Source organism: Neoarius graeffei, chromosome 21 (assembly GCF_027579695.1).
Source record: "Neoarius graeffei isolate fNeoGra1 chromosome 21, fNeoGra1.pri, whole genome shotgun sequence".
In the NCBI taxonomy this organism is placed as follows: Eukaryota; Metazoa; Chordata; class Actinopteri; order Siluriformes; family Ariidae; genus Neoarius; species Neoarius graeffei.
In genome coordinates, this window is record NC_083589.1 from 59533364 (window position 1) to 59551918 (window position 18555).

General features: G+C 44.8%; 1 protein-coding gene across 2 annotated transcripts in view; it reads right to left on the reverse strand.

The window, feature by feature from the left end:
• Positions 1–18555, reverse strand: part of plxna4 (plexin A4) — a 778998-nt gene that overhangs the window by 188228 nt on the left and 572215 nt on the right. The window lies entirely within an intron of this gene.

Here is an 18555-nt window from a genome sequence, read left to right on the forward strand (position 1 = left end):
CACAACAACAAACATAGTAGCATTTTTTCTGTCAATATTTATCTTTTTTAATAAGATTTATTTATAAGATTATCAAAAATCTTATAAATGTTTGCCAGCATTTCTCAGGAGAATAGCATTAATTTTACAGCATGGATAGCGATAACGACAGTGTTTACAGTGAAAGCGAGTTTTACTACCCTGAGGAAGAAGAAATAAAAGAAAACATTTCAGGAGAAAGCTAAAAACCTGTAACTGTTGCTCACACTGAGCAAAAACATGGCTGAATCCTGAATGATTCCTATTTGTATACAGTAAATAGGGGACTACATAGGCGGCAAAATGTTTTTTTTCCTGCCATGGAAGTGCACTTGTATACCGAGGAGGAAGCCATTTGCATTACAGCCGTGAATGAGGATTCAAAATGGCGGCTCAGCTCGGTTTTCCCTTTCGGGCGCTCTCATTTTCTGTTAGAATTTGATAAAGAAAAAAATAAATATATTATTTACCAGCTTAAGGTCGGTCCGTATGGTGAAATACCGTGACCTCGGCCTTGAATACTGACCTCGGCCTTGAATACTGACCTCGGCCCAGAGGGCCTCGCTCAGTACTTTCAAGACCTCGGTCACGGTATTTCACCATACGGACCGACCTTAAGCTGGTAAATAACATATATATACTTTCATTCCATATTGTGTTGCTTTTTTTGTATTTTTGGGGTTTTATTCTTCTTCTTTAGGGTTTTTTGGCAGTTGGCAAACCAACTTAAACGTGCATTACTGCCACCAACTGGGCTGGAGTGTGGAACAGGCGATGAAGGGGTGTGTGTGTGTTTATATTATTTTAGTTATTTCTGTTTCTTTTAAATAACTGATAATTTTTGGGGCTTTGTTTTCGAGTAGAGTTTTTATTTCATCCTTGGTTGGTTCAGCAACACGTGCCACCATTTTTGTTTTTCTCTACTCATGGTATATGAGCTTATATCCTAGTAGTAGAGCATGCAATTGCTCATATCCAGTGAATGTGGATAGAATAAAAGGCTTTACAGTATACAGCTCTGACCCAAAATGGGAGTTATGCCCCTTGTTTCTGGGTGAGACCGAGAACTTTTTGAAGTACCTTCCTATGATCCATATATTATTTCATAGTTTTGATGATGAAATAACAACTTCACAACAGTTCTCTATCAATCAGCCAGATGTCAAATCGCTAACTGCACCTTTAAAACTGAAATCTTGCAATATAACCATTTTTCATTCGATATAAAACTCCATAAACACCCAAAAAATTCCCCAAAACAAAACTCATTCAGGTGTAAAGTCTTTTTCTGATTTTTTCTTACCTCTGTTCCTTCCTGCACAGAGTATTACTATAGTGTAACACTACAGAACGCGCGTGTGTGTGTGTGTGTGTGTGTCCTTTTCATTCCTGTCCACACACATACACTTGTTTTATTAGGTTTTATAAGAAAGGCGGTCTGGTTTGCATATAAAAAGCTTAGCAATGGCTTTAAAAAAGCAATTATAGATCATATAAAAGATGAAGCAGTAAAGGATGAGCATATGAACGGCTGTTTTTATGACCATTTCTGTCACAACATGGAAAATGGAAGTTTTATCTTTAACAGTTTTACTGAGGAAGATTCTAGATGGAACTTGAAGAAAATTTTCGTGAAGGCGGAATAAAGACTTCTCAAATTGGGCAAAAAACCTGAGTCTTGCTGATAAACACACACACACACACACACACAGTCACAGAAATCTATAATGAGTGTGATAAACACAATGAGTCACCCAAGCATACAAAATCAGTCTCATCATCTTTCATTGTGACAAGCGCTCTGAGAATCCAAGTTTTAGATTCCACTCACATCTTGTCGGCTTTTTTAATCACATATCTCATATTACCCACACACACTCACACACACACACAAACACCTGAGTGACCACCCCATTAGCATCAATCTCTAACTTCAGAGGATCTCGACGTGCCGGAGTCATACTTCTACCACAGCACTGCTGAGTTCTCAATTCTGGTTTCATCAGAAGGTGTTGATTAATTCACACATTTATATTTTAAAGCGCTCGTTCTGATAAATTATCTCTTCTATTGTAACGACTCATTTACAGGGACTTATATGATGGCACAAAATACAAGACAACTAAGGGCCCGTTTACACGAGGACGCTGTCGGGTAAAAACGACTAAATGTTTTATCGGAAGTGCCTTTCGTCTACACGGGGACGGCGTTTCCGAGGCTGAAAAATGGAAAAAATTGAAAACGCCTTCCAGAGTGGATAAGTTAAAAACAGCCCCCGTTGCATATCCGTCTAAACTACCCAATACGCGAAACTCTGCTCGGATCTGCTCACGTCGGGTACGCGTTTACGTCATGCATATGTCATATACTGTACATGCCAGCCCGGGAAGTAAGAAAGTAAGTAAAAAAGTAAGAGCATGTCTGTGGCAGCGGGGGCGTGGTCTAGCATCGGTCTGTGACAGGAGGGCGGAGTCGGGGAAGTTAAGTGGCAGAATCATTTCACCTGTTGTTAATTGATGTTTGTGTGTCTTCCCAGGGACCGCGCCCTTCTTAAGGAGAGAGAGTGAGAACAGAGGGACTCTCTCGATAACCAGACAGCTAATGTGTGTGCGTGTGTCTGTGTGTGCGTGTTTACAGCTGAAAAGCTGAATAAAGAGAGTTTTGTATGCTCAGTTCTGTCCTGCCGTCCTTCTGTGCTCCACCCCTTTACACGAACTGCCACAGTGGTGCCGAAACCCGGGAATGAGCACAGAAGACCACAGCCCCATGGAGTCCTCCACCTTCGCCGACCTGATCCACGCCTTCGCCACGGCCCAACAGAGCCAGCACCAGGGGCTGCTCGCCCTCCGAAAGGAGCAAGAACAACGGTTCGAGGCCCTGGTGCTGGCGCAACAGGAAGATCGTCGGGCGTTCCGGCACCTCCTCGCGTCGGCGGGGTCCACCAACTCCACCGCCGCGGGCCCTTCCCCCCTCACCCTCACGAAGATGGGCCCGCAGGACGACCCCGAGGCATTCTTCACGCTCTTTGAGCAGGTAGCAGAGACCTCGGGGTGGCCGGTGGAACAGCGCGCCGCGCGCCTCCTTCCCCTGCTAACAGGAGAGGCGCAGCTGGCCGCGCTACAGCTCCCCGCCGACCGCCGGCTGGCCTACGCGGACCTTCGCCGGGCCGTCCTCCAGCGGGTGGGACGCACCCCAGAGCAACATCATCAGCGTTTCCGCGCTCTGCGCTTGGAGGAAGTCGGCCGGCCGTTCGCGTTTGGCCAGCAACTCCGGGACGCCTGCTGGCAGTGGTTGAGGGCCGACAGCTGCGACGCCGAGGGACTCATCGACCAGGTGGTACTGGAACAGTTCGTCGCGCGTCTACCAGCGGGAACCGCAGAGTGGGTCCAGTGCCACCGCCCGGCGTCGCTGGATCAGGCAATCGAGCTGGCGGAGGATCATCTGGCGGCTGTCCCGACGGCAGGACAGCAGACGACCTCTTCTCTTCTCCCCTCTCTCTCTCTCTCTCTTCCTCCTGTGTCTTCTCCTCGCCCCATTCCCCCACCGCGGAGACGGGGGCCGGCGCCACCTCAGCCGGCCCGCCGCACCCGCGGTGCCCTTCCGTGTCTCCCTTCTGTGTCTGTCTCTCCCCCCCCTCAGGTGAGTGAGCCCCAGAGCACTAGTGCAGAGAGGAAGCCTGGGCCGGTTTGCTGGCGCTGCGGGGAACCGGGCCACCTCCAACAGCAGTGCTCGATAATGGAGGTGGGCGCGGTGGTTCGGATCCCCAACGCGCCAGGAGCCGCCCTCGATCGGGCCGGAGCGTATCGCATACCGGTGAGTATCCAAGGGGATACATATCAGGCGTTGGTGGATTCTGGCTGTAATCAGACCTCAATCCACCAAAACCTGGTGCAAGACGAGGCATTGGGGGGAGCACAATTGGTGAAGGTGTTATGTGTGCACGGGGATGTTCACAACTACCCTTTAGTGTCGGTCCACATTATTTTCAGAGGGGAAAAATTTATAGTGAAGGCGGCGGTTAATCCTCGCCTTACCCACTCTTTAATTTTGGGGACTGATTGGCCGGGATTTCGGGGTTTAATGACGCACTTGGTCAAGAGTGGGTCCTGCCATTTGACAGGGGGAGGTCCCAGTGTCGCTTTGGCGGGAGCAGCTGTCACAGAGCCGTCTACGTCATCTCCGCGCCAGAGTGAGGAGCCGCCGGCTCCTCCTCTCTCTATTGGGGAATCCCTCGCGGATTTCCCGTTAGAGCAATCGCGAGACGAGACTCTGCGGCATGCGTTTGACCAAGTGAGAGTAATCGATGGTCAAACGCTCCAGCCGAACGCCACCCCGTCCTTCCCCTACTTCGCGATTATGAAGGATAGATTATACCGAGTGACGCAGGACACTCAAACTAAAGAGCGAGTCACGCAGCTGTTAATTCCGAAGAGCCGCCGGGAATTGGTATTCCAGGCGGCTCACTTTAATCCCATGGCTGGACACTTAGGGCAGGATAAAACACTAGCCCGAATAATGGCCCGATTCTATTGGCCGGGGATTCGCGGCGATGTCCGTAGGTGGTGTACGGCATGCCGCGAATGCCAGTTAGTAAACCCAGCGGCCATTCCAAAAGCGCCTTTGCGCCCTCTACCGTTAATCGAGACCCCGTTCGAAAGAATTGGCATGGATCTCGTCGGGCCATTAGATCGGTCAACACGAGGGTACCGCTTTATATTGGTTCTGGTGGACTATGCAACGCGATACCCGGAAGCAGTGCCTCTTCGCAATATCTCAGCACGCAGTATTGCGGAGGCGCTCTTCCGCGTCATCTCCCGAGTTGGAATCCCGAAAGAGATTCTGACTGATCAAGGCACCTCGTTTATGTCACGAACACTGAAGGAACTGTATGGGTTATTAGGTATTAAGCCGATCCGCACCAGCGTTTATCACCCACAAACGGACGGCTTAGTGGAACGGTTTAATCGCACCCTTAAAAACATAATTAAGAAATTTGTAAGTGAGGACGCGCGTAACTGGGATAAATGGCTCGAACCCTTGCTCTTTGCAGTGCGAGAAGTCCCCCAAGCCTCCACGGGGTTCTCCCCGTTTGAATTATTATATGGGCGTAAGCCGCGCGGCATTTTAGATGTGCTGCGAGAAAATTGGGAGGAGGGACTTTCACCAAGCAAAAATGAAATTCAATACGTTATTGACCTGCGCGCAAAACTCCACACACTCACACAACTAACCCAGGAGAATTTGCGGCAGGCCCAAGAACGGCAAACCCGCCTGTACGACAAGGGTACGCGCCTTAGAGAGTTTGCACCGGGAGAGAAAGTACTCGTACTGTTGCCCACATCGAGCTCTAAATTAGTCGCCAAGTGGCAAGGACCCTTTGAGGTCACACGGCGAGTCGGGGACGTCGACTATGAGGTGAAACGAACGGACAGGGGTGGGGCGCTACAGATTTACCACCTCAACCTACTCAAACTCTGGAACGAGGAGGTCCCCGTGGCGTTGGTGTCGGTGGTTCCAGAGAAGGCGGAGCTGGGGCCGGAGGTTCAAAAAGGAACATTAGCATCACGTCCCTCTCCGGTCCCCTGTGGAGACCACCTCTCCCCGACCCAACTCGCGGAGGTTGCCCAGTTGCAGACCGAGTTTTCGGACGTGTTCTCACCCCTGCCCGGCCGCACTAACCTCATAGAGCACCACATTGAGACGCCCCCGGGGGTGGTAGTGCGTAGCCGCCCTTACAGGTTACCCGAACACAAGAAAAAGGTGGTTCGGGAAGAACTCGAGGCCATGCTCGAAATGGGCATCGTCGAGGAGTCCCACAGTGACTGGAGCAGCCCGGTGGTCTTGGTACCCAAGGCCGACGGGTCGGTCCGGTTCTGTGTGGACTATAGAAAAGTCAACGCGGTGTCTAAATTCGATGCGTACCCAATGCCTCGTATTGATGAGTTGCTCGATCGGCTAGGCACGGCTCGTTTTTACTCGACACTGGATTTAACAAAGGGTTATTGGCAGATCCCCTTGACTCCATTATCCCGTGAAAAAACGGCCTTTTCCACACCGTTCGGCTTACACCAATTCGTCACACTTCCTTTTGGGCTGTTTGGGGCGCCTGCTACGTTTCAGCGGCTGATGGACAGGGTCCTCCGCCCCCACGCCACCTATGCGGCCGCGTACTTGGATGATATCATTATTTATAGTAATGACTGGCCGCGGCACCTACAACACCTGAGGGCCGTCCTTAGGTCGCTGAGGCGGGCGGGTCTCACGGCCAACCCGAAGAAGTGTGCGATTGGGCGGGTGGAAGTACGGTATCTGGGCTTCCACTTGGGCAACGGGCAGGTGCGTCCCCAAATTAACAAGACTGCAGCAATTGCGGCCTGCCCGAGGCCCAAGACCAAAAAGGGGGTGAGACAGTTCCTGGGGCTGGCTGGCTATTATCGTAGGTTTATACCTAATTATTCGGACGTCACCAGCCCGCTGACTGATCTGACTAAAAAGGGGGCACCAGATCCGGTCCAGTGGACGGAGCAATGCCAGCGGGCTTTTTCTAAGGTTAAGGCTGCACTGTGTGGGGGGCCACTTTTACACTCCCCTGACTTTTCTCTCCCTTTTATGTTGCAGACGGATGCGTCGGACAGAGGGCTGGGGGCCGTTTTGTCCCAGCAGGTGGAGGGGGAGGATCGCCCTGTCTTGTACATTAGCCGCAAGCTGTCGGTGCGTGAGGGGCGCTACAGTACCATCGAAAAGGAGTGCCTGGCAATCAAGTGGGCGGTCCTCGCCCTCCGGTACTACCTGCTGGGACGCCCTTTCACCCTCTGTTCGGACCACGCGCCCCTCCAGTGGCTCCACCGCATGAAGGATGCCAATGCGCGGATCACCCGTTGGTATCTGGCACTCCAACCCTTTAACTTCAAGGTGATCCACAGGCCGGGGGCGCAGATGGTCGTGGCGGACTTCCTCTCCCGTCAAGGGGGGGGGGAGTCGGCTGCGGGCCGGACGGCTGCCCGGCCTGAGTCGGGCGGTGGGGGTATGTGGCAGCGGGGGCGTGGTCTAGCATCGGTCTGTGACAGGAGGGCGGAGTCGGGGAAGTTAAGTGGCAGAATCATTTCACCTGTTGTTAATTGATGTTTGTGTGTCTTCCCAGGGACCGCGCCCTTCTTAAGGAGAGAGAGTGAGAACAGAGGGACTCTCTCGATAACCAGACAGCTAATGTGTGTGCGTGTGTCTGTGTGTGCGTGTTTACAGCTGAAAAGCTGAATAAAGAGAGTTTTGTATGCTCAGTTCTGTCCTGCCGTCCTTCTGTGCTCCACCCCTTTACACGAACTGCCACAATGTCTGATTACATCGATCCAACGGACCTTCAAGCTGCTCTGGCAGCTTTAATAAACGTCCAGGAGTCCTTCGAACATCTATACCGAATCTGCACATATACCGTTAATGAACAGAGGCGGGTATAGTATGCTCTTACTTTTTTACTTACTTTCTTACTTACCATAGCCAGAGTAGTCAAAGTTTTCGAGGCGCAGATGTGCAGATCAGACAAGACGGAAGACGTTGCGCATGCGTGCAGACATAGCGGAGGTCTTTCACAGCACCACCTAGCCGCCTGGCATGCACATCCAATTGAATTCCACACATTTATGTGTCACCGTATAGACGCAGATTTCCTCCTTGAAAACGGTCGTGTAGACGCGGAAAAAAGTGAGAACGAAAACGGACTTTTGCGTTTTTGTTTCAGACCGTCCCCGTGTAAAGTGGGCCTAATAAACCAAACCAGAACATCAAGGGCGTAGGAGCTCATCTGTCCTACCATCAAACCAACCATGATGATTAAAACATCAAACAGAGCTGAAATGTGACGAAGTGAGAGAGAACCAACCTCCACGACAAACTGTTTACAACAGGAACATCAACGAAGGACTAAATTTTGTTCCCCGAGGGAAGATCGACCCAAAACAGAAGGTTGACTTCTTTCAAATAAAACAGTCAGAACTGAAATCCATTGAGAGCTGAGGGAGGAGATACGATTTAACTGATAATAAACAGAGTTGTAAACAAATTGTTTACAACAAGAAAATCAAGAAACAAAACAAAAACAAGTTTTGTTCCCCGAGGGAAGATCGACCCAAAACATTGATCAGAACTGGAATCGGATGAGAAATCAGAGAGGAGATACAGTTCTAGTGAGAGGACTGGAAAATTCATTAATTTGGCCTAATTACTAACTTGTTAGCAAAAAATTTGATGATACAATGACCAAGTTTTGTGCAGAAGATCTAGTACTTTCAGACAGAACAATCAGAACTGAAATCCATTGAGAGCTGAGGGAGGAGATACGATTTAACTGAAAATAAACAGAGTTGTAAACAAATCGTTTACGACAAGAAAATCAAGAAATAAACAGCCAAGTGTTTTTCCCCGAGGGAAGATCGACCCAAAACATCGAACAGAACTGAATTTGCATGATAAATGAGAGAGGAGATACAATTCTAATCAGAAGAAAATGTGTTAAGTGACCTAATGACTAATTTGTTAGCAAAAAAATTTGACAAAACACTGACCAAGTTCTGTACAAAAGGTCTCATCTCATCTCATCTCATCTCATCTCATCTCATCTCATCTCATCTCATTATCTGTAGCCGCTTTATCCTTCTACAGGGTCGCAGGCAAGCTGGAGCCTATCCCAGCTGACTACGGGTGAAAGGCGGGGTACACCCTGGACAAGTCGCCAGGTCATCACAGGGCTGACACATAGACACAGACAACCATTCACACTCACATTCACACCTACGCTCAATTATGGGCGTATTCACACCTACGTTGTTTGGTCCGGACCAAACGACCAAACGAACCAAATTTCCCTTGGTCCGGACCTTTTGGGTTGGTCTGAATACAAACCACCGAACTCTGGTCCGGACCAAACAAGCGGGCCGAGACCGAGCTGCAAGGTCGGACTCGGTCCGGACCAAAGGAACCCTGGTGCGGACCTTTTGGAGGTGTGAAAGCAGACCGGACCTAATCTGACAGTTTTGCTTTTTTGTACCTCGGGAGCTTCCGTCATTTGTCGAGCATTATGGGAAACAGAGTCTTGACACTCCACCGCAAAGCGCAAACACTGTTTCGGGTTGTCAAGGGAACCTTACAACAGTCGTTCAGTCATTCAGGCTAGACTACAGAGTACAAAAAATGAGTAGGGGGCAAACGTGGGCCGAGGAAGAAACGCGTACCCTTGTGGATATATGGGCAGATGTCCACATATCTGAGCTTTTGGAGAGAACACACAAAAATGCCGACGTGTTTGCTGTATTCAGTGAGAAAATGAAGGAGAAGGGGTTCACGCGCTCCCCAGAACAATGTCGGCTAAAAGTGAAGAAACTCCGTCAGACCTTCATTAAAATCAGGGACATTCTTTCAAAAAGTGGCGGTACTTGCGACTTGCGTGAAGAGCCAGAACTGTCACAACATGATGTGCGCTCATCAGCGCTATCCTCCGTGACTACTTTTGAACTTAACGCTTTGTGCGCGTATCGTCTCTGACCAATAGCTGAACGACCTCAGGGCGCGTGGCTTTGTTGACAGATTTTGGTCCGCTTACTAAAATGTACAGTGTGAAAGCGAACCGCAACAAAATAAAAAAATAAAAAAAACATTTGGTTCGGACCAAAGCAAGTGAACTATCGAACTATCCTGGTCTGAATACACCCTTAGAGTCACCAATTAACCTAACCTGCATGTCTTTAGACTGTGGGGGAAACCGGAGCAAACCCACGGGGAGAACATGCAAACTCCGCACAGAAAGGCCCTCGCCGGCCACGGGGCTCGAACCCAGACCTTCTTGCTGTGAGGCGACAGCGCTAACCACTACACCACCGTGCCACCTGTACAAAAGGTCGAGTTCTTTCAAATAAAACAATCAGGACTGAAATCCATCGAGAGCTGAAGGAGGAGATACGATTTAACTGATAATAAACAAAGTTGTAAACAAATTTTTTACAACAAGAAAATCAACAAACAAATGACCAAGTTTTGTTCCCCGAGGGAAGATCGACCCAAAATATCGATCAGAACTGAAATCGGATGAGAAATGAGAGGAGATACAGTTCTAGTGAGAGGCCTAGAAAATTTGTTAATTTGGCCTAATTAGTAACTCGTTAGCAAGAAATCTGACAAAATAATGACCAAGTTTTGTGTGGAGTGATGAGTTCTTTCAAATAAAAGAATTGGAACAGAAATCCGTTGAGAACTGATGGAGGAGAGACGATTTAAATGAATTGTGGACGACAGATGCCAAACCATGGCAACACTGTAAAAAAAGAATAGTTGAGAATACTTGAAATTTCAAGGCAACAGTCTGCATTAATAATTTTATGTTTTGCCAACGATGTGCCCATGATAATCCAAACTATGATAACACTGTTATCTTTATTAAGAATTCTTAATTAAGTCAATTTTCAATTCCTCATTCTGCCAACATAGATTTCTCTTTTTGCTGAACAGTGGCATTCACAGTAGTACAAAAAGGCAACTGAGGTTATCAGACTTTTTTCACCTTTATTTGGATAGGACAATGTAGAGACAGGAAATGAGCAGGAGAGAGGGACGGGATCGGGAAATGACTTCGGGTTGGAATCGAACCCAGGTCCCTGGATTTATGGTATGGCGCCTTATCTACCTGAGCCACACCCACAACGTGGGTTTTAAAAACTTTATTTCAATATTGAAGTTTTGTAATTGTGTAGAACAATGAAAAAAGGCATGTATAGTTTAATGATAAATTGTGATAACCTCAGGGGCGTCGTGGCTCAGGTGGATAAGGTGCCATACCATAAATCCGGGGACCCGGGTTCGGTTCCGACCCGAAGTCATTTCCCGATCCGTCTCTCACGCTCATTTCCTGTCTCTACGCTGTCCTATCCAAATAGAGGTGAAAAAAGCCCCCCAAAAATTGTGATAACCTCAATTGCCTTTTTGCACTACTGTGAATGCCACTGTTCAGCAAAAAGAGAAATCTATGTTGGCAGAATGAAGAATTGAAAATTGACTTAATTAAGAATTCTTAATAAAGATAACAGTTTTATCATAGTTTGGATTATCATGGGCACATCGTTGGCAAAACATAAAATTCTTAATGCAGACGGTTGCCTTGAAATTTCAAGTATTCTCAACTATTTTTTTTTACAGTGAATCAGCGTTACGGACAGAGGAGCTAAAAATCCCTGATCATTATATATTTTTTTTAAATAAATGTTTTGGATTCTCCAGTCCTCCTTCCCCAGGACAGCTCGACTTAACCCAGTTTCAAAGGCTTCACTGAGATATTTAGAGACATGTCATGTATTTCGACCATGCCCTTGATCTTTTCACCTCATGCACATCATCCAAGTGGTCTCTCTGAGCTGAGGAAGTGCGATATAACGGGAAGTGGATTTATAAAAGCCTTGGAAGTCAGAACAGTTTCCTTCTGATATGATATTTATATGATAAGATACCAACGTGCCTTTTAGCTGACTTGCTCAGAGCTAGCTAGTAACAGCATAATGTCAGCTCTCGTAATCATATTTGACGACGTAAAATCTCAATGTGAATGTCACAAATCAAATGATATTACTGTTATTGCTGTTTTTAAAAGTGATTACATCAGACATCGCGGTGCCTTCTGGGTAAAATCCCACTCCTGAAAGCTATACTTTTAGTATGCTAACCCTTGAAGATCTTATTGAACAAGCTTTCCATATTGACATTTTTTATGAGCCCTTGATGCACTTAGTACTAAAGCTATTATACTTTTTAATGTCTTAGGCTGATGATACGGTACATGTGGCATCTCTTTGGGCAGTGTTGCTGGGTAACCGCGCTTTGACACTTTCCCATTGAGATTGGGCGACGTAAATTCTATCTGAACGATTTTGTTCATTTTGGGCAACTTTTTATGATAAAGATCATCCAATCAGAGTGCTAGCAGTGAATCACATGACCATCTGAGTGAGAGCTTCTGAAATTTTCAACAAAGACAGTGGTGTCTCTGTCAGTGGAGCGAAGAAGAAGAAAGAGAGACGACTTGTATCTTTTTATGCCGGTAAGTTGTTCTGTGTAAACCCAAAGTGGTGAATTTACCTCATCAAATGCTTAGAAAACCAACGGACATCTATTTTTATGCTCAGGTTAGAATTAAGACATCGATTTTATTTTTTTCAGCTAAGTGTAAACTGCCGTTAGCGCCGTAACCACCACTCCATTTAGACTGAATGGTAGTGGTGTGTCGTTCACAAACGAACCGTTCTTTTTGAACGAGTCTTCGAAGTGAACGACTAGAACTAGTTCGCGCTGCCTCTCGTTCTCGGTCGTTCGCGAATCAGCAGTCTCTGCTCGCTGGCAGCAGGGCGGTCGCTGAATCTCGGTCGTTGGCGAATCAGCAGGATCTGTTCAGTAGCAGAAGGGCGTCCAACTTGCATTTTGATCTGTGCAGAGCAGCGCCACTTTACTTCTTTAAGGGCTATCTGAGCCCTATTATCAGAGCGTTGACACATGCCAGGTCTTTAGTTTACAATTTAGAGCTCTCACTCAGCAATACATTTCAGTTCACAGCGAACGAGGTCAGCAGTTCGCGAACGAACGAGCAGCCAGCAGCCAGCCTGCCTGCTGCCATACTGGGCTGGGCGCATAGCAACGGTTTCCATGACTGTGATAAACAATGAAGAACGTGGCTCTGGAGATCGCGGCATACTGTGTTTGTTTTTTTAATGTTAATGCAATTTGTAATAAAGTGGTTTGTTCTTTGTAATGAGCGTTGCTGTTGAATATGAGCAAAATGGGTGTTACTTAATGGGTTTGAACAACTGCATGAAACAGTCTGCATCTATCGTAGTTGGCTTTACTTTAAAGGAGGTCTCTTGCTCGAACAGCTGGAAAAAGTCTCGCTAGACGTGACGTCAATCGAATGTTCGTGCATAACAACCGTTTCCATGTCCATGACCAGGCCAAACAATGAATGATCATGAATGCAGCAGAGAGACATCGCAGGCTACTGTTCGCTGAATACGATGACTTGTAAAGTTGTTTATTCTCTGAAATGAGTGTTGCTGTTAAATAAGCAATTTTTTTTTTTTGCTTAATGGGTTTGAGAGAACAACTGCATAGCCGGCAGACCATGGCTCTACTAAAATAAATATAATAAATATAAAAACAGCTTTATTCTCATCTACATTTAATTAACTTTCAGAGCTTTGTTTATGTAGTCTTTTTCAGATAATGCTAGGATAATGTTTTTCTTCCATCTTTTTCTCAAGCACATTGTAATGTATGAAAATCTATTGTGGATGGCACCTCTGCCGCCTCTCGTTCACTCAAGATGAACTAAACTTCGGACGACAGCCATTGTTGTGCCGCTTTGGTGTGACGTCATCAAAATGAACGAGTGAACGAACTGAACGAACGAATTTCTTTGCTGAACTGACCGACATGAACGAACTGGCGGAAATGAATCGCCATTTCCCACCAATACTGAATGGGATTTAGCTGACTAGCGGTGGTTTTTGCTAACATAGTTAGCTGAAAGTTATCACTGGCTATGTAGGGATAACGTTAGCTCTCTTGCGTCAAGTTAAAAGTGATGATCAGCTCATGATTTTTTTTCTGAGTTGTAATAGAGATTGTCCAACTTATCGTCTGATTTAATTCACATACAGATAATATGCACGATTACTTGTGGAACCCAAGTGCGATACAGTACAAACTTTGGGATCTAAAAAAGAAAAAAAGCCTTTCAGGAGCTCTGCCACGCCCTTTTCCTCCTCAGCAGCGTCTCCTGCTCCATGTCCTTTTGTCTTTTATGCTGAGATGAGAATTAAACGATGATGTTTTTGTGATGTATGCGTCAGTTATTAGTTATAGCATATGTAATTAAGGCTGGTAGCATTTTTAAAGAGATTTTACAAATGTTTAACAGAATAATGCGGTTATTTTGATTTATAAATGTTAAAATAATGGCAAACTATCTTTTGACCAGAGGATCTATTCAGTTTTGTTCCAGAAATGATTCTTACTTGAGTGAAATAAAAGCTAGACAGAAGTGACAGCTGCGAATGTGTCAGTGTCCATCTTTGCGGTGTCGGTCTCCCTGGCAATAGATTTGCTCTTCTCTGATTGGTTGCTGCCAATTTTCTGTTGCCCTGTGTATCATCACCTTTAGTGCATCTAGAGTCCTGTGCAAAAGTCTTAGACCCCGTCCACACGTAGCCGGGTATCTGCTAAATCGAAGATATTTTTCTACGTTTTGGCCCGTCATCCACATGAAAACACATCAAAAACGAATATTTAAAAAAACTCCGGGCAAAGTGAAGATTTTTGAAAACTCCGTGTATGCCTTTTCGTGTAGACAGAGATAACCGGAGTTTTGCGTTTTAGAACGTCACAATCTGCACCAAAAAAATGACAACAAATCTGCCCTGACGTCAAACGTGCGACCTTTGTTTACTGCAGAAGCCAGATTAAGCATGGACAAAGAGTAATGGATCGGAGTAGTGCCTTGAAAGCGTTAATTATTGTGCAGGTGCTATTTACATGTTTAATTTTAGAAGCCCAACTACTGCTCCAAGAGCACAGGCGATGTGATTAGGGGGTAGGATTTGGGGAAATAATGCCATCTACAGGTTTGGAATGCTTATGAATGTGATTGAAAACGCAGATGTTCGGTAATATGTGGAAGGAATTTTTTTCGAAGACGAGGTGGTGTGGATAAAACATTTTTATAAACGGAGGGGGGGGGGGGGGGGGGAATGTTCGGTTTTAAAAATACCCGGCTACATGTGTACATGGCCTCAGGCACGTGTAAAGAAATGCTGTCGACCAAAAATGGCTTAAAAATAATGAAATGAAATGCTTCAACATTAAAAAAAATACTATAAACAGTAATCAGTAAGCCATAATAAATGAAACAGAGTCAGTTTTTGGTGTGAGACGACCCTTTGCTTAAAAGAAAAAGTCTGAGGTCCAGTGAGGTCAGTTTTATGTGGAAATGATCTGTAGGTTTTCCTGAGCATCTTACAGAACCAGCCACAGTTCTTCTGGACACTTTGACTGTCACACTCACTTCTTCATTTTACACCAAAACCCAGCAGCCTTCATTATGCTTTCTTTTTTCATCTGAAAAGTGCGCTCTTATGGAATATGTATAGTATAGTATAGTATAGTATAGTATAGTATAGTATAGTATAGTATAGTATAGTATAGTATAGTATAATTTTATTTCAGTCATTTTAAGCACATCATAAGGTGCAATACTTTCATTTGATCAATGGAATTCTGACCGGAAAGGTACAGGCTGAAGCCTTGGCTTATTGCGCTTACCCTTTTGACATTTCATTTATATATGAAAAGTAAGTAATGAAGACAAAAAAAAAACAAAAGGAAAAAATGAGAAAGTGAAAACAAAACAACAGATACAGTTATAATAATTTACATTTACAGAAAAAAAGAAAGAAAAACAAAACCAAAAGAACTTAACAAGACCTCACGAGGTATCATCTTCCACTGTATGCTATTATTTTTATACTAAAATTTAAATACCAAACGGGTATAGCCTACTGTTTCAATTTCGTATCGCAATTTTTTAAATATATACATTTTATCTTATAGTCTGTGTTTGAATTATTAATCATATATTTAAGAGTAATATAGTAGTATCTTGGTTATGTATATATTAAATAATAAATGTTAGCATAGTACATAGAAATAATACACAGTATAGTACCATAGTGTCACTGTATTATTCATTTATAATTATATTGCTGTTTTACTTATTTGTACTAACTGTAATGTCATTATGTTACTATTATTACTTTTATTATTATTTCATACTAATGCTCTGTATTAATCTACTATGTTAGCTTTGTACATTTTTTAAAAATGTATTAATTGCAGGGGCGTAGCTAGGGGGGGATCCTGGGGTGCCTGTAATTTTTCAAACATTTTTTTTTTTTTTAAACTAGATTGTCACCTCAGCCTCATTAGGGTTTCTATAACCTTGTATGGACTTCCTGTGGTTTGGGCGTGAAAACCCAGTTTGTCAGAGTGTGTACAGGAGAGGTGGATGTAAATGCAGATATATTAAATAATACACAGTGCGACATGAGCATAAAGTGCGTTAAACGCACACAACAGGCAAACAGTCCGAAACAGCAGGCAAAGTCATAATCGAGGAAACAGGCAGGAGGTCAATCGAGGCGCGGGCAGAATATCAGAGGCAAAACTATACAAGATCAAGGGACGAGAAACAGGAGTCGAAAAACCAGGAGGCCAACAAGGACAGGAAACAAGGCTCTGTACGGCACACTAGACGCGGTGTAATACTTCGCATCATCCTTGCATGGGCGCAGTCCTTAAATAGCCCAAACATAGTTCATTGATTAAAGACAGGTGTTCTTCGTTAACGGCGCACGTGCGCAGGAGGCGCGCCTTCAGGTGCACGAGCCAAGGCGCGCAGGGCTGAAACAGTTCTGCGCAAGCGCAATACGATCGCACTAGAAAGCATGGTCAAGCTGCCGGTGTAGCTGCAGTCTTTTTAGTCGCGAATTACGAGTATTTCCTCTTGTGTTAATAATTCGCCATGTCAAAACAAGCGAAACTTTCCTCCTTCTTTCGACGTGAAGAGAGGTAAGCAATTTATTATATATTTTTTCCATCAAAGTTGCATTTTGTGGCTTCGAAGCGAAAGTGTGCTGTTTTTAGAACACAACATCAAGAAAACGTGGAAGAAACAGCAATAATGGAAGAGACGGTTTCTAAGCTGCCTAAAACTAGCAATGGTAATTATTTTTTGTTACATAATGCACTCAGGCTGCCCGTCAGTGTGTGACCCCTCCCCTTTGAAAAATCCTAAGTACGCCCTTGAATTGAGCTACACTTTTTTTAGTTCATTTTCTAATCTGTTCCATAAGTTTACTCCTTTAATAGATATACATTTACTTTTAGGCGGTGTAGTGGTTAGCGCTGTCGCCTCACAGCAAGAAGGTCCAGGTTCGAGCCCTGTGGCCGGCGAGGGCCTTTCTGTGTGGAGTTTGCATGTTCTCCCCGTGTCCGCGTGGGTTTCCTCCGGGTGCTCCGGTTTCCCCCACAGTCCAAAGACATGCAGGTTAGGTTAACTGCTGACTCTAAATTGAGCGTAGGTGTGAATGTGAGTGTGAATGGTTGTCTGTGTCTATGTGTCAGCCCTGTGATGACCTGGCGACTTGTCCAGGGTGTACCCCGCCTTTCGCCCGTAGTCAGCTGGGATAGGCTCCAGCTCGCCTGCGACCCTGTAGAACAGGATAAAGCGGATACAGATAATGAGATGAGACATTTACTTTTACTGTTGGTTCTGGCTTTAGTTTTTTTAAAGATGCCAGTTCCCCTTAGATTATACCGGCTCTCTCTCGGCCTGAACAGCTCCTGGATACAGTATGGAAGCAAATGGTTGTGTGCCTTGTACATTATAACAGCAGTGTTAAGATCCACAAGATCATGTAATTTTAAAGTGTGTAATCTAATGAAAAGTAGATTCGATGGTTCATAGTAGTCTGATTTGTTGACAATTCTTATGGCTTTCTTCTGGAGTAAAAATATTGGGTTGATATTTGTCTTGTAGTTGTTCCCCCATACTTCCACACAATAGCTAATGTATGGGAGCATGAGAGAGCAATACAGTATGTTAAGTGATTTTTGATTCAAGATCGTTTTCATTTTACACATTATAGCAATTGTTTTGGATGTTTTTGCCTTAACATTATCTATATGTGGTTTCCAGTTAAGTTTATTATCAATAATAACACCCAAAAATGTATTCACAAACACTCGTTCACTTTCTACATCATTTATTTTGATTTTAATATGATTGTTAGATTTTATTGCCAAATATGATCAATTTTGTTTTGCTTAAGTTCAAAGACAGTTTATTAATGTCAAACCATTTCTTTAATATTGTAAGCTCATTTTCTACTGTATGCCGGAGCTGCTCTAAATGTTTTCCCGAGCAGTACAAACTGGTATCATCTGCAAACAGAATACAATTCAGGTGTTGTAGTACATCACAGAGATTATTTATGTACATAATAAACAGTTTGGGTCCCAGTACAGAGCCTTGTGGGACTCCATGCATGACTTTTTTCCTATGTGAGTTTACACTGTTAATATGTACATATTGATGTCTGTCACTGAGATAGCTGTTTAACCACGCATGAGCTGTACCCCTGACACCGTATCTTCAAGAGCAACTCATGATCAGTGGTGTCAAATGCCTTTCTCAGGTCAACAAAAATTCCTACAGTATATTCCTTGTTATCAATTGAAGTGGAGATTTTCTCCACTGGTTCCATTATTGCCATCGAGGTGGACCTATTTGGTCTAAAACCATATTGGTGATTACTCAGTAAATTATGCATTTCTATGAAATTGTCAAGCCTACTAACAAACAGTTTTTCTAAGATTTTTGAAAATTGAGAGAGCAAAGAGACGGGTCTGTAGTTGGTGAACTGGTATCTGTCTCCACTTTTGAAGATGGGAATTACT